Raw genomic sequence first — 21,171 nt, forward strand, 5'->3', positions numbered from 1 at the left:
GATAATGCTACAGTCCTAGTGTTGCAACTAACTCTAATATTATAAGGGTCTTAGTTTTTCAGGCACGTTGCTCTAATCTAAAATCAGCGCCTGCGTCCTGTACCGTTTTACCAACCCTGCACGTCGCCCAATTCATGGGCATGGAGTCCAAGTGAGGCAAATCCCGGCCAGCACTTAATTTAAACACGAACACAGCCTATCCGGAGTTGCAGAGAGAGTAAGAGGTCAAGTGCATTGCCATCTCGTTCGTCATCCGTGTGTAAAAAAGGCTCTCTCAGGTGCCTCTCTGTAGGCTGCAATGTTCCTTGAGTGACTTTTCGCACGCAACACCGTGCATGCCAAAGTGATTTGCTGTGCCAGCTTCGATACCGTCGCTGCTCATTGAAGGGGAAAAGTCGCGCATGCACTTTCTGATGAGCAATAGAAAGAAATCCATCGCATGACATCTCTTTCTCGCTTATCGCGGGCCAGTTGTCTGGTCCTAGAAAGAGTGTAATGACGAAAATTTTGTGGTTTATTGTTCTGGGGGCTTAACGTCCCAAATAAAATCAGGCTATGAGGGACGCCCGAGTGAAGGGCATCGCACAGTGCACGGGCCTCTAGAATTTCGCCTCCATCGAAATTCGACCGCCTCGGCTGGCATCGAACCCGCGTCTTTCCGGATCAGCAGCCGAGTTCCATAACCACTGAGCCACTGCGGCGGCGGAATGACGACGAATGAAGCAAGGTGCTGTAGAGCTTGATGCCAAATTCGAATCACTGACATGGGCTTCTGAAGGTTTAGGCTGGTCGCTAATTTGCGACTCAGCTGAAAATAGCCGCTCACGTCCGTGCTAGTTTGTAAGTTTTGAGGAACGCATAGACCGTTCTTTTCATCAAAATTTGCTTGTTCTGATGAGATCCCTGCACAAGGCGCATGTTTCCCTTTTGTGTGCGACCAGGAATATCAATTGGGGTGGTTTGCGTCCTAAACCATGGTAAAGAGGCGTTCTAAAGTGAAAAAGTGGTTTCTAGGGGAACTCTCGGGAATGGTAGAGAAACACAGGCAAAAAAGCGCATAGTTCTTGCGGCGTTGTCTAAAAGTAACATGCGATGAAGAGGTTGTACTAGTAAGGTTAAAATATTTAACAGGGGTACACAGCGCAACTAGGACGATTTTCGATTATCAAGAGTATAGTATACCTCATAAAAGAGAGTATAGTGGCAGCGCTAATACGTTCTATTCCAGCTTCAAATATAGTCGAGTTGCAGCGGATGTACAAGAGTGCAGCACAGTAGAATAGCAGATACCCCACTAGGCTACTAGAATGCATGATTCCTTTATTTGAAGCTTTGGCAACCTACGATATAACTCACAGAATGACTAATAAACGAAATATTTGTATTTTTCTAGCTTTTCGCATCGCATTTCATAATAAATGTAAGGGCTGGCGCAACGCACGCCCAATGACCTGTTTTCTTGGTACGCGAAAAGCCGCAGAGACTACGGCAGATATCTTCCTCTGGGAATCTGGCACTCAGTCAGTGAAAAACCTGATTCATCGCAGTGTATACTGCCGGAGAAAAGTGAGTCGTAAGTTACACGCTCCGGGGAATTTAAGGAGAACTTCTAGCAGCAAAATTTCCAGTTCTTGTTGTACTTGCTGCCCTAATGGTGAAGTAAAGCTTGCGAAAAACTTGCACTGCTCTAAAATATTTTATTTAAGAAGGCTTCCAAAATATCTTTCAGAGAGAGCGCTGTAGCGTAACCTCTTTTTATGGCTCTCCAACACCTGAAATAAATGGCCGGGGCTCAAGGTATGCCTCGAAGATAAACGTTAGCTGTCGCCAGGAACGACGTGTCGAGTTTTGTTTGCTCTTGCGGATAATCTGTGACCAGCCCGTTCCATTACCTCTCAGCGAGAGGGGTCCTTTCGAGATATCCCTCAGTTCATAATAGCTTCGCGCGAACCCGGCTCACCTTTTAGTTAAATATACGGGCTGCTCGCTTCCGATCGGCGCATCTGAGTCCGCATAGGCAATACAGAAGGCTGTCTCAAACGGGCTGACTGCCAACCTATCTGCCCAAATGAGCTGCCTATAAATTCGGATGTCGACTGAGGGGGCAATCCTACCGTGCTTCGGTGCTGAATGCGAAATGAGGATGCCGGGACGACTTAATTACCGACGGATTATATTCTGCGAAGATCAGGACATTCAGTTGAAGGAAACCCTACTCCGCGAGATAACGAGATAACCTGTAATGTGCCCTTCTTGAATGCGCAAATTTAGGTCGCCTAGACTACCAATCAGGTTCCTGTTTCGAACCTCTTCGTGCTAAAGGCCAGTACTTTTGCGTGATATGAAAGTAGTCTAGCCTTTTAAGGGCTCAGTATTTGGCTTTTGCTACTTATTTCGCGAAATTAAAAATAAATACTGCATTTCCCCTAAAGTGCAATAAGCAATACACTAAAACAACATTCATTATTTTCTCTTTCTAGTGTGCCCTTTCATCTTCTGCTTTTCAGCAAAGTGCAGACAACGTCTGTTTGGCACTGCATTGTGTTCAAAGCGGTAAAATTGCCATAGTACAATCCACAGACAGATATAAAAACTGCCCTGCAGATTTTCTCTGCAAAAAACTGCTCTGCAGATTAGTAGGACATGTGCCCGATGTCACCGCACCCACTGCCGGTGACATACTTTGCAACCTGCCAGCTGTCAAGAGCCACCTACCAAGGTTGGTACTCGGAAGAGGCAGCTGCGATCAGCTACGTGCGAACAATGCCACGCCGCAGCCTCTCCTCTTCTAGGGGAGAGGAGCAAGAGACCTTTCCTCTAAAGATTCTAATCAGTTCAAAAGATGCGTTTGGTTATGTGTTGTGTCTGCATAGATAGATAAATGTAATGCAATGAAGGCAAAGAGGCAGCTCAGAAATATTGATATCTAGCCTGTATAGTGCCTGCAGTCATGCATTTTCATTGCGGTAACGCACAGTATGTGTGACCGTGCATGACTGCTCACAACGAGGTTCTTATGCTATTGCGTAGCCATAGCTATTCGTAATTAGGAGTCTTCCAAGTTTGTGCACTTTCTAAATGCCATAAATCTTACAGTGACATCTATACTTCTATACGCGGCAATACGGCGTAGCACTCGACTTCAGGCATACCTCACCCAGTGCACTGGTCCTCTTCGCTTCTACGCCATGAAGAGGTAAAGCTTTTCTGAACTTTTGGTCGATAAGGTGCACGTGTCGTGAACTTCCTTGTTCATTTCACGATAGTTTCACTGGCCCGAAAGACGCGGGTTCTATCCCGGCCGCGGCGGCTGAATTTCTTGAAGGCAAAATTCTAGAGGCCCGTGTGCTGTGCGATGTCAGTGCACGTTAAAGAACCCCGGGTGGTCGAAATTTCCGGAGCCCTTCACTCCGGCGTCTCTCATAGCCTCAGTCGCTTTGGGACGTTAAACACCAATAAACCAAACCAACGATAGTTTCAATACATTTTTTTTTTGCTGAGATTGCGCTGTCACTGATGTTTGTAATTGGATGGTCTTTTATATCATATAAATGTGTTTCGGTTTGATTACTTTCTTCCTAGACCATCACCTTTTCTTGCCCATGTCACCACTGCCCCACTAATGATAACGGAACAGCCCATGGCTGGGGTAAAACCAGACAACTTTGCAAACCGTTTTTTTTTGTGCAACAAGCTCTTTTAATATTTATTCAATGAAGCATTCTTTGAACAAAGTATAATATTTCTTCGCTGACCGCTTTGACATGCAGAAAGTCCCCAAAAAATCATGGCCGGTTGTTCAATCAGCGAGAAATTTTAAACCCTTTTGGAGCCTTGGAATGATTGCTTACGTTTGTTCTGTGTTAGGGATCCCCAAAGCTTGCGCGGTCTCCTTACGAGTTCAGAGTCAAAATTAAGCACCTTATTAGACGAATGAAAGGTTCTTGCTAAGTTCGACGTTATTTCACTGCTGTGATTTCTAGAACTTCATGCTCGCATTTAGTCGGTACGAGAAACGTTAGCCAATTTTTCTTCTAAAATGAACGCAGAATTTTCAGAACACTAGAGAGTTTCACTCGATTAGTACCAGTGAAGTAAAATGCCCAGAGCATAAATACAATCAAATAAGGCAGTAAATAGCAGCACCAGGTAAACCTTTCGCGCTCAGCGAAATCGCAACGCGACCCAGTTTGCCTGAAACAGTACAATGGGTTATATTGCCAAGGAACAAAACTGGCTAGGCTATGCTCGCATTACCGCGCTTGACTGCTCAAGTTCTGTGTCCCTTACACGCACAGGGCCGCGCACTCTTGGTGCAAACACGTGAGTGCATGGCCGAGCTTATCGGAGGGCCAACTGCGTCCGACACGGCCGCTCGTCGCAGCAAAGTGGCGCAAGTGATGATGACCCTAGAGGCAGTGCTTAGCCGTCATCTGCCACTTCGCTTCCATTCCTGTCGGACGCAGTGTCCCTCCGAAGAGCGCGGCCTTGCACTTTAGTGTTCGCAGAAAGAGTGGTGACCCTGTACATCTGTCTTCAGGTGTGCGATTTTGAGCTCGTATAGAGGGCGCTTCACGTTATTTAAGCCTAGAGTTCCTGTATATGCTTCCGCAGGGAGCAGAGTTGCGCGAAGGTCCGCCATCATGTTCCAAGCTGTGCAGGAAAGCCACTTCTCATACGTACAGGGGCTGCGTAGCTCGCTGTGTAGGGCACTTGGGCTTTTTGTCTTTCTGCTTTAAGTAGATTGACTTGATGGCAAGTTTCTAAACGTAACGCTGAAAACTAATCTGTGATTTTCCGAGGGCGTGCATACAGCATGGAAAAAAAATCGCCAAAGGTTAACAGCAAATCGTAATCATGACAAACTGACGAAAAAAGACTGGGAACAGCCTGCGATTTTTTTCTTTCTGGAACCAGCTATTTCAGAAGAACAAGTAGTTCCGTTCCAGATGAGACAGCGTCTGTCCTATCCTGTCTTGCTGAGTGCACTTCTTAAGAAGGAAAAGAGTATAGCGATGAATTGCTTTTTTCACAACAAGCACCGCCGCGTGTTCTGTACGAGTTATGCGCGGAAAATACGAAAACGCATCTCTCTAGAACCACAGTAAAATAATTGTGCAGCTTGTTGTAGGCAAGCAAAGTAAAGCAACGCCAATGCATTGAACGAGGCGAATCTGACATAACGAAAAAATTACCACTCAATTGCTTGCCCAACACATTTAACAACATGTACCCCGTTGCTAAATGCAGTCATAGGCGGGATCTTTAAAAGGACCTTGAAAGTACTCTTACACGTAGATATTATTTAACCTTCCTCATTTTTTATGAAAAAGCACTATCGTTTCACCTTAGTTATTAAATTACAATAGTTAGTTGTTGATTACTGTGGTAGGTTTTCCTGCGTACTTCATCCTTATTGCTCGGAAAAGCTAATTTAATGTTCCGCTTTGCATTTTTGTACTCCTTCTTCGTAGATTCGGCTTAGGTCGCAGTATGAAAACATTTCGCGACTCCTGGATTTTTTTAAAGCAGAGGTTATAGGCTGATTTGCTGTCTTCTAGCTGAAATTATTCGCGACATCAAGATTTGCGACACTTGTTTACATGCGATTTTTGCCTATCCTATCCTCATATCTCTCACTTAATCCTTGTCAGATGGTTCTTAAGGGCATTTTTACTAAGAGCAATACTTTATAGCATACGCAGACAAATGGTTTAGGGGCGTTTAACTGCCCAAAGCCACTCAGGCTATGACAGGGAACAGTACACAGCCTCTAGAATTTCGGCTCCATCGAAATTCGACCGCCGCGGCCGGGATCTAACCCGCGTCATTCGGGTCAGCAGCCGAGAGCTGTAACCACTAAGCCACGCAGCGGCTGCATAGACAAATTAAATGTTTATGCAGGTGAGACTGGCATCGAAATGTAGCAAAACTTTGCATGGAATTTGCTTCTTGAACATTCATTGTCCCTTATATTTCACCTCGAACAATCACTACAGAAGGCTCGAAGCAGCAGCAAAGTAAGCAGAGCCTACCCTAGTGAAGGGCCAAAAAGTTGCAGATGCAGACTGTAAATTCTGTACAATTTTAATGCAGTGATATGCTACAAATACTGCTTCGAGGGACAGGTATAGGCTCAAACTAGTATCCATAAAAGGACACTAAGTGAAAGATATAGACAAACAAGATTTTCGTTGCCTGTTCCTTATTTGATAATGTGTGTAAGTTAGAAAAACAACTAGTGATTTGTTCAAGGTAAACAAATGTCGACGCATGAAAAATGTTTTTACCAATGCAATTCTGATTTCGCTGTCGAAACAGGCAAATGTTGGTTGTGAAGGCACTGGTAGATCTTGGAACATGTTAGAAATTTTTATTTATTTATCAATACTGTAAGCCTTTCTCAGCCGCAAAAAGGAGAGGTTCATCCTCAAGAGCCACTTGAGGCGCCGACGCACTTCGGCCGCCGACCTTGCATATGGCACTGCGTAAAACGGTTTGCTGTTTCCCGTGCGGTTGCTGCAGTTTGGCGCACTGCACCCAGTCATAGCTGACGACTGCGCCCGTCACTGCCACTGCAGAACACCAAACCTGACGCCACAGGTGTGCACGGAAAACAAATGAATGTAGCCGACAGCGCGGGCTCACACGAGGCGTCGAGCTGACAATTGGGGTTCGCTCGGCGCTGCACCTGTGAAGTCAGCTTCTCCGCGGAGTGTTGAACACACGACGTCACGAAAATCACGTGATCGCCTCTCGGCGAATGGCGTTCGGAGCGGCGAGGGAAAGCAGAGGCGCAACTCTGCTACCTATGGTAGCATATACAGTAACTCTACTTAAGCCAAGCCTTAAACGAAGTGGTACGCCGCACATTGGTAAAACCAACGCCATATTTTTGCTTTTTTGAGGCTCAACTAAAGGGATTTTTTTACTTCCGCCAAACTACTTAATAAGGTAACCGTGGTTACTAAACTGTCCCAATGTTGATTTTACGCTCAAGAACGTATCATTCTGATGCATACAGCGCCCGGAAACAGCCGATGCTGTTTCAACGTACCTCCTCCGCATGAAAAGAATGCCCCTGCAATATCAAAAAAAAAAAAAAGTTGGCAGTGGCTTAGCTCTCTATGCCAGGATATACGTAGCGTGATCAGTGACGTCACGTGGCTCTGCGCCGGCGGCAGCACTGGAAGCGAAGAGAGCGCGCGGCGAGGCAACGGTGAACGCGCCAGCTGTGCGCAGTGACGTCACTCGTTCCTTGCGCATGCGCAGTATGGTTGAGCAAGAGAACCCGCGAAACGATGAGACTGTGGCCGAAGTAGCTCACGCTACAAAAATGGCTACGCTTTTTCGCTCGGCTGTTGTGGCGTCCCCAATGGGGCCTTGAAGTGTAGAGGCAGGCGCGCTGAGCGTGCCAAATTGAGCGTGCACGCGCTCATTTCATCGGGCTGCATGAAGATAAAAAATAATACTCTGGAGGCTGCCTTTAACAACGCGACTTCACTGCTATCTCTTTCTTTTTATTTTGACAGTGCGATGACTAAACTAAAGATTCCCCACAGTTGCTTTTCGAAGGTCTTCAAATCGCTTATTGGAGACGGGGACGTGCGCTTTGCGCGTTACCGAGGAGGGTGCTCACTCTCTTTCAGTCCAGTGCTGACAGCTGCGTCAGACGCGTTAAGCGGCCATCCTTCATTCGTTGAACACATGGTTGAGAGCGCTAGAGTAATTTAACGGAATAACGCGGTTGCTTAGTTTTTTTTTTAACATTTCGCTGGCTTTCTTTAAATGTCCGAAAAAGAGCGAAGCAGAAGATGGCCATCATCATCAGATGCGGCCACCTTACCCCCGCAAACTTCCCTACTCTCATCCACCAACTTGAATTTCTGTCGCTCCTGTTACGCTTTTTATTCTCTTAGAACCCAGTCCTATATTATAAAGGTCCTTCGCGATGCATGTCCTGACCATGATCAACTCATCTTCTTGATTTCAACTACGATAGCATTAACTCGAGCCTGTTCACTAAGTCATTCTGCTCTCTTCTGTCTCTAAAAGCAACACCCCTTTCACAGCCTGCTGCGCAGTAATTAACTGCATTTCGAGGCTTTTTGTCAGCGTCCAAATTTCTGCTTCGTGGATGAATACATACAATTCTTGTATACGTTCTGCTTAACGAATACTCGTAAGCTGCTATTCATGATCTGAGACTGCCTGCGAAAGTCACTCTCCTCCTATTTTATCCAGGTATTTATTTTACTTTCGTGGTCCTGTAAGCATTTTACGCCTGTCCCAAAGAGTCGTGTTCTCTGAAAAGTTAGAAAGCTTCGCTCTTAATAGTGAACTGTTGCACCTCTCCTAGATTGTTGATTATTACTTTATATTTTTTTTTCAAGGTAAGTTTTAGATCCTCATTCCTCCTTAACCAGTCTAGCTCATCGATACTGTTTGCAATTTGTCCCCGCAATTAGTTAGCGAGCCAATGTCATTTACAAATCGAAAGGTCACTTTTGGTAATGTTCACATAGTTTCATCTCAAACTCTACCCTGGTCCAGTTCTTTGATTACCTCTTGTAAACAAGGCTTGAACTGTGCTGGAAACACTGCGTCCGCCTACCTTACGACTTCCTCGAGCAGGATTCTGTGGCTTTCTCTATGTTACACTGTGGTAACTTGCAGTCGCTGGACATTTTTTTTAAGTACCTTTACATATGCCTCTTCTACGCCACAACCACACTTTGAGCACTGAATTTATGGCTGAGTCAAATGCTTTCTCGTAATCTACGGAACATATAGAGAGGATGTCTTTTTTTTAACTTTACAGGTTTTCATTTTATAACCCGTGAGAGGTACGTTACTGTGGTCTATGCACATGAATTGTACAGCAAGTCAGGCATTACGTGCGTGACTTAACTCAGCCAAAATGATTAATAACCGAAATGAACTATTATATTTTTCTGATCTTTAGATTTGAGCCTAAATAATATATTAAAGATATTTAAGGCCGCCAGTATTCGAGAAGGTGGGCCCAATTTTTAATAGCGATCTAAGGCAGCGTGAACAAGCAACAGTGAACATGAAGTGCAGACAGAAATGGCGCGCAAAGCCAGCTCCGTCTGCTTTTTCTGTTTGATCTCGTGCTTTCGGTTTTTTTTGCTCTCGCTGTGTAACCACACCAATCCCTAACCAAAGCTCTAGTAGCTTTAGGTATTTCAAATCGGCACTGTGGTGCGAAATGTCGGCCCTTAATAACGCGCTTCCGAAACCTCGTAAAGTTGGCTTTCCCACATTGCACTTTTATAACAGGCCTCTCTGGGCGTAACAGCGCCGCCAAAGTCAGGTTTACTTTCAGGTCACAAAATGCGTAAACTGCGTCTGTACATGCTGTTTAACAGAAACGAACAGCTCCATTTGATAAGTGGAAAACGCAAGAAATCCAGCCTAACGGGCTTTCAAAGACCCATTTTTACTTTCCTTATTGCGAACCATAATGCCGATTCAGAAAATTTTAAAAATTGCAATAACCTCCCGTATTGACGGCCTTTAAATTGTCATTATACCCTTGGACCGTAAAATCGAAAAGTGTAAGGTTTACTACTTCATTACAGTCATTTATTTGTCCTTTAGTTTAGCTCCATCACGCGCATAATGTGTCCTAAGCTGTACTGTTTGGCTTCAAAGACCGCACCTATGCACCTCCGATTATTTCTATAATAAAATATATAGAGTTCAAAATTGATGCCTATTATAGGGGTTGATCATATTCTACGCAATCTTCTTTTACCTCACTGAGTGTGTGAATATTAATTATCGTCGCATAGCCTATCCGAGAGCACGCCTGTCTTCTTCCTGGATTGAAGTATAAGGTGACTGTAATTCTGCTGGCGATTAGCTTCATAATTTTTTTTAAGCAGTGGTAGTAAGATGACCGGTATGTTGTTCTTCATGTCCTTGACGTGCCCTTGTTAGCGTTCTTCCATGATTTTGGTACGTTCGAGGCGATGATGCATTGTGTATACATAATGGAAAGTTTCTCTAACTTAATTTTCCCGTCTTCGTTCAAGACATGTGCAGTTCCCTCATCATCTTTCGCTGTTTTTCCCCTTTGTATTGCTTGTGAGGCTTTCTTCCTCTTTCATTACACACATGCTATCCAATTTTTTCATATCACTGTCTCTGTCATTAGCTTCAAGATTGTTTTTGTACTGTATAGATCCGTGTAGAGCTTCCAGCACCTTTAAATATCTTATTTTTATTGATACTGGCATTGCTTTTGTCAATAAAAAACAGAACCGGATGTTTCTAAACACGCTGTACAACCTAACGAGGCGCGTTGGAGGCTACAATTGTAAACGCGATTTTTACAAGTTTAGTCAATCAATTAATTAATTAGCCAAAATATTTGCATGGTCTTCTGAGTTGTGCCCCACGGCGGTAAAATATATTTCCTGCTTTAAGCCGTGTACGGTGCGCCACTTTTTTTTTTAAAGCTTTGGCTCAAGTTACTTGAAACGCCCTGTACAAGCAAAGTACGTACCGCTATATCTTCAATATGCGTAGCTCAGATACTGTAAAAGACAACATAAAAAAAAGAAAGACAGACCAACATTCTTGGATCAAGCGCAGTGGCAGTATGTTTTGCAGGGAAAGGGAGGAGTATAGGTTTTGGTTCAACCTCCTCTGCTGAACACACAGAGGGGACGACTTCCGCGAGCGCCGTATGGCCTTGGACGTCGACACCTGAGCGATCGTTTGCTCGCAAACAGCGGGTACTCCATAAAAATGAATTACGCAGGCAGAAATCGCTGGTTTCCGTGATGGTTGCAGCAATCACGAGAAGAAAAAAATCAGAATCGTATTCCGGGTCAGCCAGTGGCGTGGCCGGGAAGGGGACCAAGAATAAGTTGCTCCCAAGGACACGCTCGCCGCAGGAAGGCAAACAGCAAACCCCCCTTGGAGAACTCAAGCTCCCATCACGGGCAAGCCAGAGTAAACAGTCCGAGCAACGAGGCTGAGAGCGCTGCGTCTTGAGAAACAACACCGACGGAGGGTCTGTTTGTGTTCGCCGCCGGGAAAGCGCGATTTGTCGCTTACGGTTCAAGCACACCGTGAAACGGGCCTGCGTCTTGTTGCGAATAGCTGCGTGCTTTATTTTTTCTGCTGTTTATTTGCTCTACCTTCAGTACAGAGCACAAAGCAGAGAGGGCCCGGGGGCGTATGGGTTTGGTCTTTCGCTTCAAGTGGCTTGTGTTCTTCCAGATTGAACTAAGCAAGAAAGGTGATCCGACGAGTAACGAAGGCGGATTGTGGATGAAAATTTTACTGCGATTCAGTTGTTTCATCGGCAAAGAAATTATTCTTCGGAGATCTGTACAGTTTTTTGCTGTGCTTTATCACTGTTCATTGAAATAATGAAGGAAGCAGGGACAATAATGAAAAATACCGAGACCAATATGAACAATTAAAAAGCAGCTTAAGCCCAGGGTATGATGGGTGTAAACAGGAAGCTGGCCACTTGAAAAAATGAAAAGCACCAGGAAATAAATGAAAAACCGAGGGCAAGTTATCCTTTGCTCTCAGTACACATATAATCCGCACGCATGCACGCACACACGCACAAGCACGCACACACGCGCAAGCACGATCCATAAATTCTGTTCTTTATATAAACCTACATAAACATAAAAAATATTTCTTGCCTAGTACACAATGTTGCATTAATGCAGGCCTGCTTTTAATGAAAAATTTTGGCTCCAGCGGCTCTCGCCTAATTCAAGTGAACTAAGAAAAGGGTGTCATTTCAAAAGAAACTATACGAAAGTTAAAGGACAAAATATCAAGAAAATTACTAAATATCAAGAAAATTACTAATGAACAATGGCGCCTGTTTTCAAGGCCCTCAGGTTTCGCCAGTCTTATCACAAATAATATTACATTAATCCACTCGGGAGGAGGAGGAAAAACATTTATTGTAGCACTGTATTGAATTGGGAAGGGAAGCTGTGGATGGACGTTGACCTGGGTGGCAGTCCCTATTCCGGGACGCCATTGGCCGCCGCCGCTGCCCGTGCTCTCTGAACCAGGGCCCGCTGGGCCTCCAGGTCCGAGCTGGACAGGGCCGCCTCCCAGCCCTCCCTAGTTGGCTGATTTATAACTGCTACATTTGTATTTAACTGGCAGGCCCACACCATGTGGTATAGGTCAGCATACTGCCCGCAGAATTTGCACCTGCCCGTGAATGTCGGGTCCACGTGTTTTAGTACGGTGGTATTTAAGAAAGACCCGGTTTGGAACCGTCTGAGGTGGCACTCCTCGGCTCTGTCGAGACCCTTGGCGGCTCCCGGGAGCACCCTCCTGCAGATGCGTAAATGGTTTTTGATATCCGCGTAAGAGATCAGCGGATTCGGTATGATTGCCGCGGCAGAACCGGGGAATTGAGTGGAATCCGGGGGAAGGAACGCTCGGGCAGCCGCGTGAGCGGCCTCGTTTCCCTCAACTCCCTGGTGACCGGGCACCCATACTATGTGTTTTTTTACTCTTAGCCGAATTCGAATTGCTCTCAAATGCCAATAGTATTCAGCGGGCGAGCTGCGCTATCCTACCCAACACGTAATTTCGGCAGGCCTGCTGCGAGTCCGACATTATGTACGCTGCGTCGGAGTGGGTGGCGGCCAGTGCATTCGCCACTTCCTCCAACATTAGCGCGTCGCTACTGTTTACCGAGAGCCCGTTAACCTGCGTTCCCTCGTGCACCACCGCAATGGTGCAGATGCCCTCTTCGATTGGACCCGCTGCATCCACATAGTATATGCCTGTCTTATTTCCGTAATAATTTTGAATAAATTCTTGGCTTCAAAAAGCGACAGGCCCCACCAGTCATTTTCTGGGCACTTGCGAATTACTGCGCCATCTGGGAGTTGGCCAAAAAAAGCTCTGGGCATATATGTCACCCTTTTCTTGCGAAAAGCTTTGATGTTTTACTTTCTTATCTCTTGATTTATCTCTCTTGCTGTTAAATGCTTGAATATTTTTAAATCGCCTTTTTCACTGGTTTCTTTTTTTTTTTGCTCATAAATAATCTCGAAGTTTGAAACTTGAACAAAGTTTTCTTTACTGACCGCGGGCGTTGGTGCATTCGGTAACCACCCGAAGTTTGGTGAACACGGACCTCCATGGTACTTGTACTGTAAGAAAGTTTCGCAGCAGGTAATATCGAAGAGCTCAGACAATAACCATTTTTGCAGACGTTCACAGAAAACAGATTGTTTACATAGTCCAAGGTTCGACGGAACACCTTCTGGTCAGGGCGAAGCATGATTTATTCACAAATGAAAATTGGGTCACTGACCAAGTCGAAAGATGAATAGATTGTAAACAGATTGTTTACACAGAATTTGCAAGTATAAAAAAGCCGCCTTTGATAACGCGGGTCCTGTCCTTCGGAAGGACTGAAAAAAAACGCTATTGCTTGCAGGGTTGAAAAGCCTCCTTCTAATCAGCGTCCTATTAATGTAAGACGCTTTATCAGTAGCCATATTGTCGTTTCTGGTTTGGTTTGGTTTGGTTTATGGCGTTTAACGTCCCAAAGCGACTGAGGCTATGAGAGACGCCGTAGTGAAGGGCTCCGGAAATTTCGACCACCTGGGGTTCTTTAACGTGCTCTGACATCGCACAGTACACGGGCCTCTAGAATTTCCCCTCCAAAGAAACTCCAGCCGCCGCGGCCGGGATCGAACCCGCGTCTTTCGGGTCAGCAGCTGAGCACCATAACCGCTGAGCCACCGCGGCGGCATATTGTCGTTTCTCTACACGCCATTGCTGCACCTCCACACCCCATAACTCTTACTGCACACGGCTACTCCAATATAGAGAGAAAAGAAATTACTACCGTTTATCCATGGCACCAATGCTAGTGTAGCGGCATAATACGTTACAGGCATCACACGCGCTGACCACAGTAACCTAAACTCTCGTTGGAACCAGCCTTTTGCAGCACTCCAGTTTTTACTGAAATTCATATGCCACAAGGATCAACGGCGCGTGGAAATTTGGAGTACTTTAGACGTGTCAGACGAAAACCTTTATCCTATAGAAGCCCACTCATAACAGCCTCTTAAGAAGCAAACTGGTCTGGACATCTCCGTGCCACCTCCCTGTTCAGTCTAGCTATTGGCTGCTGTCGTGTGCGCGTCAGATTTGTCTCGGTAGACGGGTATTTGGGAATGCTAAATCTTAAATGCCGCTGTCTCTTAAATCATGTTTACAGGTACCTTAGAGATAGAATCGATGTATTTAGTACACCAATCAGCCACTTGGCCTTAGAAACGCTGTTCCTAAGTATCTCACATCAGAATGTTGTTTTTGCCAGTGCCGTGAATAATACCTGCGGTATCAATAAGGTGAATAGCCTTACGTAGAAACGGCTAAAAGGCTTACGCGCTTTGGAGCGGTTCAAGCACTCCGTCACGTAGCTAATGTGCCACGCGTGCGATGTGAAAACACTTTGCAGCTGGTTCTCGATGATAACGCTCAATCCTATGATAACTGAGAGCAGGTTTTAAGTTACTACGCACCAGGAGGGCCGTATTCACACTGATGTAGATACATTTTGAGTAGACTAAGCCATAGCCATCCTTCTTCATTGAAGGCGATTAAAAAAAAGAAACCCCACACGCAGCCTCTTGCATATCGTCTCGATCGCTAAGGGTTCCATTAAGTCGTTATTCAGCACGGTGGTCTGAAACCGACTTGCAATCCTTTAGATGACACGCCGATGCAGTATCCATATTTTAGAGTTGAGGCCTATGTTTTCCATATTTCGCACACGGAAATCGCAAGTGCTGCATCATTTCTGTTTATTTTTGTGTAATCACTTCTCTAGCATTTGCTGTAAAGCACTTTGTGGAAGATGGCTATTTGGGAGCAGAAAACCTACCATCGTTAATCTGCTGGCCAGATTTAACGTACGCCTATTTATGTTCCTTTTTGATGCTGCAAAATAACGAGAAAGTTATTTCGAAGAGATCTGAAGAAGAAAGAACTACCTTAGGTGACTGTAGTTTTCCTGCATATATTTTCTCGTGGTGTGGCAATTTAGAGTGAACATGCAAGGGCGTGCTTGTGTTGGGTGATGCACGTGAAATAGCGCAACGACACACGGCCTAGGTCGTTATTCAGCACGGTGGACTGAGCCCTGAGGAAGGGAGCCCAGGGAGGAGAATAAACGAACGCAACACAGCACTGAACTAACAGCTGGGATTTATTTAGTGCTCAGCGCGTATAACTAAATACACGTGAGGCGACCAAAAAAATATGATAAACGTAGAAATGAGCGCACTGATGTACTCGGAATCCGACAAGATCACACTGGCTAAAACATAAAGTTCAAGAAATGACATTATTTTTTCCGATAAAGATATCGAGGAGCCATTTAGACAGCTATCACCCTGCTTCTTTATTACGGTGCCTTAAGTTATTTCTTTATATAGCTGATCTTTGATTTTTCTGCAATAACTCATCGATTTTTGAACTTGCACTCGCGACGTTCGATAGTTAGGTCACGACAATCTCTTGTTTTTTTGAGCGTCGTTACGGTGCTGCCTGAGCCTATCATTTAGGCACTGCCGAGTTTGGCTAAGATTATAATATTACATGGCAGACGAATTTAACGTAAAATCCTTTTTTCTTACACTTCGAAAATTTCCATTCATGTTTTTTCGGGCCCTCGGGGATTGTTTACCGAGGCTGTTCACGCGCATACTACACAGATTCACTAGCTTTTCCGGAGAAGGAAAACAGCGTCCACCCCGACTCTTTTTCCAACTATTTTCATATTCGGTGAGATTTCATGAACCTAAACAGTTACAGTCACTCGCTTTCTTGCTTAACGTTCACATGTGGGGTGATATCTGGGGAACATTTTGAATATTTTTTATCAACACAACGGCCACAGACGACAGAACGTGAAGTTGAATAGCCAGAATCAATTAGCCTATCCACTCGATTGTTGAAACTTCGCTCACTTTGATGCAGGCAGTATTTAGTGAGGGCGGTCTTGAAGCACGACAAAACAGTTCCTGTTTTTACGAAATTTGAGTGCGAGGAAATGTACGGATTACCCCTAGGCTGGAAAAACCGATACACATGGTTAGGAAAAAAACTAAGTTCAAGTCCAGGAATCTGATGCCACTTACAGGAAATTGGTGTTTGTGTGTGTGTGTGCGTGTGTGTGTGTGTGTGCGTGTGTGTGCGCGCGTGTGTGCGAGTGCGTGTGTGTGTGTGTGTGAGCGTGTGTGTGTGTGTGTGCGTGCGTGTGCGCGTGTGTGTGTGTTTGTGTGTGTGTGCGTGTGCGTGTGCGTGTGCGTGCGCGCGTGCGTGCGTGTGTGTACTTTTATTGATCATTATGAACCTGCCCGGACTCGCATGCTGCCGTGGTGTTTGTGTGTTTACGTAAGTGTATGTACTTTTATTGGATGTATTCAACACGCCCCACTCGCATGCTGCTGTGGTGGCGAATTAGGTTAGGTTTGACGTAATATATAAAGCACAAAGTCCGTAAAACCTTGCATTGCTATGCATGCAGCCTGCGCTGTAAAGTTAGAATTGCGCAGCAAGTTGCGGGTGATACGAATGAACACCGTCGCTCCACTCAAAAACCGGAGACTTACAAACTGAACTCTTGCAAAAAAAAGCAAAGTGCAGGAGATATGTGCCCGTTAAAAGAACCGACTCGAGAAGAAAACCATGCGTGAATAATGAACCTTTAACTCTCTATTACTGTTCTAGCGAGAGGTGCTTCTAGGAAAGCCGTGTGACGACGGTCATGTAGTAAGCGTTCCACTTTTAGTACGACTCCAACTTTTAGTCCTGCTTTTTGTTACTAAGCTAGCGTTTTTTCTTCTTTCCTATAAGCAAGCGAACTTGGGAGATGCGCATTATATTGATTGAATAATTGATTGCTGAGTGATTTATTAATCCGGACGCTTTCTATTGATTAGTTTATGGAGGGTTGCAAGTTTGTAACCCTCAATCCATTTTGTCACGCACGCTTTAGCACCTCGTGGCCTGAAGCAAAAAAAATAAATACAGTAATCAAAGAGCCTCCAGTCGTGAGACGGCTTAAATCGCCATCTTCCACCGACGCGATTCGGTGGTATGGCATTAAGCAAATTGCGTTCCATCGACCGGTTCACACGCGACCGGTCCCCGTCGCCCAGCGTCCCATGGGAGGCCGGAAAATTGACGCGGAAAGCTCACACCGCGGCAACGGGACCCCGATGTTCGGGCTGTTGCACTCACCAGTGCATCAATGGCGCACGATCTCGCCTCTCGTCCGGACACGCTTTTCCCCCACTAAACCAATGTTTTCTTTTCGTGGCTTGCTTACGCTTTGCGCCTGCGATGACCGACACGCAATTACGCACATACACCTGGAATGCTTTCGAAGCGGGCGAGTAGCGCTCCTTGCTATAAAAGGCTCGAATTCCTGAGTAACGGTAGTAGGAGAGGGTGTGGGGAACAGGTCGTACTTAAAAAAAATAGTTCTGGGTAGCGAACTGTGCACGCTTAGAGCGAGAGAGGTTTTCCCGATATCCTGCGAAGGTCGACAATGCGGCAGAGAGCACAAGGTTGAAAATGGTTTGCTCTTCAAAGTAAATCAGAAAACTGAAGCTGGCTTCAAAATTTCCTGGTGAACGAGAAGGGGATTTAACACTGTTGGAATGCGTTTACAGCCAGAAGGTATGCGTTGCACTAGTGAATAGGCAGAAATCAACAATTATTAGCTTCATTACGATTATTACGATTCATTAGCTTCTTTATATGAACGCACTAAGTCCGAACAGGACACAATCACCTCACCGGGCAAATATTCGACAGCCAGCACTTGCGCACTTTGATCACGATAAGTATGATTCAGCACTTGGGCACTTTGATCACGAAAAGTATGATTCCAACTTGATCTTGTTTCATTACCCAGCCACTCAAGAAGCAAATACTAAAAGTGCGACGAACTAAGGTCTCGAGAAATTCCTTCAGTGCTCCGCCGTTATTGGCTCAAGATAGTGACGACAGCGCTGCCAAATACCCCAGTTCTTTAATCATATTCGTTGTGAGAGATCTCGATTGCCTTTCAAGAAATGGTGCTCTAGTCTGTTGGGAACTTTAGGTTCAAAAACTGCTGAGACCAAGAGAGAGGTTATACATAGGTGTCATGCTTGGACTCTTCATTGAAGTGCCTCTTGGGTACTTGATTGAACTTCTCCCAACTTCTCAGAGCTTTTAGGACTTTGTCAGTAGGAGAGCTTGGAGGAACTCCTCCATGGTTTATTTCACACCAACAGAACGCTCCTTTGGCATTCAAAAGCCGATTTCAAGAGCATACAGAGTATTGATTGAAAGCTCCGGAAAACGTCATGATTAAAGAACTCTCTGAAGCCGCTTAAAGCAGCAGCGCGTGTGGAAAAGCTTCAAAGGACGCTATAATTGGAAAATAGTCTACAGCCGCTACTTCTCAGAGAATTAGAGAACGTGGATGATTGTGTCCAGTTTTTCCTGCCCTTGCGACATAAATATAAAATATTATGAATTTTCAGGATGGCAATTTATAAGGAAAGGAAGTACAGACTCTTACACTGGAGCGCAATAAAAAATGTTGTTTTGCAAAGCTCAGCCAACTCAAAAGTTTCTTTCTTTTTCTCCTTTGCAGGTTTTTGCGTGCAAGTTGTAGAGGAAAAGTGAAGAGTGGTGTGACGACATCTGAAAGGGGACGCATATTGTGTTGACAATACCGGCATGATACCGGTTATAATGCGTGGATTGAGTTGTTAAATAATGCGCGCTACCAATTATTTTATGTACTGGGCCCCGCGCTACTGCGGGGCCCAGTACATAAAGTAAAGAAAACGTAGATGGGATTTCGTCATCAGTTTTGGCAAATACCGAAATATGCCGTCATTGGTACCAGGAGTTCTAAAGCAAACACGGTCACGATTTACACTGTTTTTTTCTTGGTTTTAATAGTAATTGTTTGTTCGAAAGTTAAGAGTTCACTGAAGCTAGCAAACCCTTATGACCATTGTTTTTCATTTTTCGCCATCTTGCTTCCCTGGAATTGAAAGAGCGCTCCACGTGGAAACCCACAAAAAAGCACCAACTATCGGAGTCTAGTTTAAGAATGCTCAACTTGGAGTACGTTCCCAACAAATAAGTTAAGAAACCGCGCCAGGCGCAGGGGAATTCCGCGGATTCCAGCGATGCTGTCCGAGCATACGCCCCCGCATTCCGCATTCCGCACAGTAGGCGGCGCTCGCACGTGACTCACCGTCCGCGGATGTTTATGAGAAGAATACAGCGCTGGCCTTCTCGTCGGGAGAAGCAGCCTTCAGAAGCAGAGGCCGACTACGTGACCGGCAGGGCGCTTGTGCACCGGTCGCTGGGAGGACGACAGGGGGCTCCCTGACTGGGCCGCATGGCGCCGACTGCGTTGGGTGCAGCCGCGGACCTCACATCCGGGCATGTCCAAATAGCAGCACCTGAGATAAAGAAAATGACGCACACTTCTTTGCATATTGCGCAGGGTACTTTAACTTCGCCTAGCATTTCGTACTTCACTGCAATCTGTATGAAACTAATGAGGCAAGAGCGATTTGAAATGCTGCGCTGGAAGCGAAATCACTAAAGTTGTGACTCTAGGCTGCATAATGATCGCTTTTATGTTATGGCAATGAGAATTGCTGATTATAGCGCTCATATATTTTTGAATACCAAAAATAGTGGAGCGTCAAGGTGGACCTTGGGCTTTTTGTAAAAAGTAGACACGGAACTTCTCATAGATCGCCTTCTGTTAAAAGTTTGCAACGGCGAACGTGCTTGAGGCATTGAATTTTTCAGTAACGCCGTTACGCAAGTAGTAAAATTACACGTCATCTGTCAAGTGGCGCGGACCCCAACTCCTTTATCGAACCACTCGCTTAAGCCCTCCAGTACTAGGCTCATTTACAGTTTCTAAGGCACCTATTACTCGACACTCTTACAGTACAGGACAAAAATATTCTGTGCGTGAATTATTTGAAGCAGATATTCCAAGCCAAGACCCCTCTGAGAGCGTCAGCACCCGATTCCAGACATCTTCCGACCTCTGGGACAACCGATATTAGCAAGCACACCGGCCCCGCAGTCACGTCTCGATCAGTGTTCCTCCTTCCGAGCGCACCTACCTACAGCGATAGTATATGCAATTACCAAAAAAACGCGCAATTATCCGTAATTGCACTTCGAAATCGAAGCCGCTGCAATGACCGACACCGCGCGAAACGTGCGGTGCCGATTTCTTCGTTTACGTTGCACCGATTACTTCCTGGAGGAAGAAGACACAAAACGCATGGCATAAACGCGGAAGGCCTGGATAAGCAATGGGCAATACGAGAAAGAAGGAAGACGCAAGACAAAAAAAAAACATATTCAGTTTCGTACACATTGCTGTCGACTTGTAATTGGTTGGAGCCTAGCGCGTGTGTTATGTTTACGAGGAGCGGGGATAAGCTAGCACGGCATCGAAGCCAAATCGTTCATTATAATCTTGACGACAGGCGCGAGGTGGTCGTGGTCAGGAAGCGCAAGTCGTGCTTATTTGAAAGCTTGCCTTCAAGATCATCGCTTTGCCTGGACACTTCAAATGTATGTTTTTGGCGTCCCAGATAAAAAATATTCTTTTAACACCTCATTTACGTATTTCGAGCCGCTGTTACGCTAGGACGTAGACGAACAGCGATACACAGCTCTGCGTAACGTACATGATGTATGCAACTACATGACGGAACTTTTATTCGCCACTCACGCAAATTCTATTTAAAGCAATCACTACTTTTTCGCTTATCTGATGGTATGGTATGGTATGGTATGGTATGGTATGGTATGGTATGGTATGGTATGGTATGGTATGGTATGGTATGGTATGGTATGGTATGGTATTGCTGGTATGGTTGGTATGGTACGGCACGTCACGGCACAGTATGCTATGGTATGATATGGTATGTCGGGTTGAGTGTCCGGAAGCTTCATGTGGGTTATGAGAGATGCAGTAGTGGAGGGCACTGAATTAACATAGTGCAAATGAGGTTTTATTAAAATTTCCAATGACAGAACAGCTCATCGGGGACGTTTGCAGCGTGTCCG

The 21,171-nt window shown here is 45.3% G+C and overlaps 1 protein-coding gene across 6 annotated transcripts in view; it reads right to left on the bottom strand.

The window, feature by feature from the left end:
* LOC149343369 (calcitonin gene-related peptide type 1 receptor-like) overlaps positions 1–21,171 on the bottom strand; it is a 98,905-nt gene that overhangs the window by 31,274 nt on the left and 46,460 nt on the right. For 4 of the 6 annotated variants that reach the window (XM_089545883.1, XM_089545882.1, XM_089545880.1 and 1 more), the window contains exon 2: positions 19,319–19,529. The exons of the other annotated variants lie outside the window; for them this stretch is intronic. The gene's annotated coding sequence lies outside the window, so the exon portion shown is untranslated. The remainder of the gene's footprint in view (positions 1–19,318; positions 19,530–21,171) is intronic. 6 annotated transcript variants of the gene reach the window in all.

This window comes from Amblyomma mixtum, chromosome 5 (genome assembly GCF_055824585.1).
Source record: "Amblyomma mixtum isolate Tamu chromosome 5, ASM5582458v1, whole genome shotgun sequence".
Taxonomy (NCBI): Eukaryota; Metazoa; Arthropoda; class Arachnida; order Ixodida; family Ixodidae; genus Amblyomma; species Amblyomma mixtum.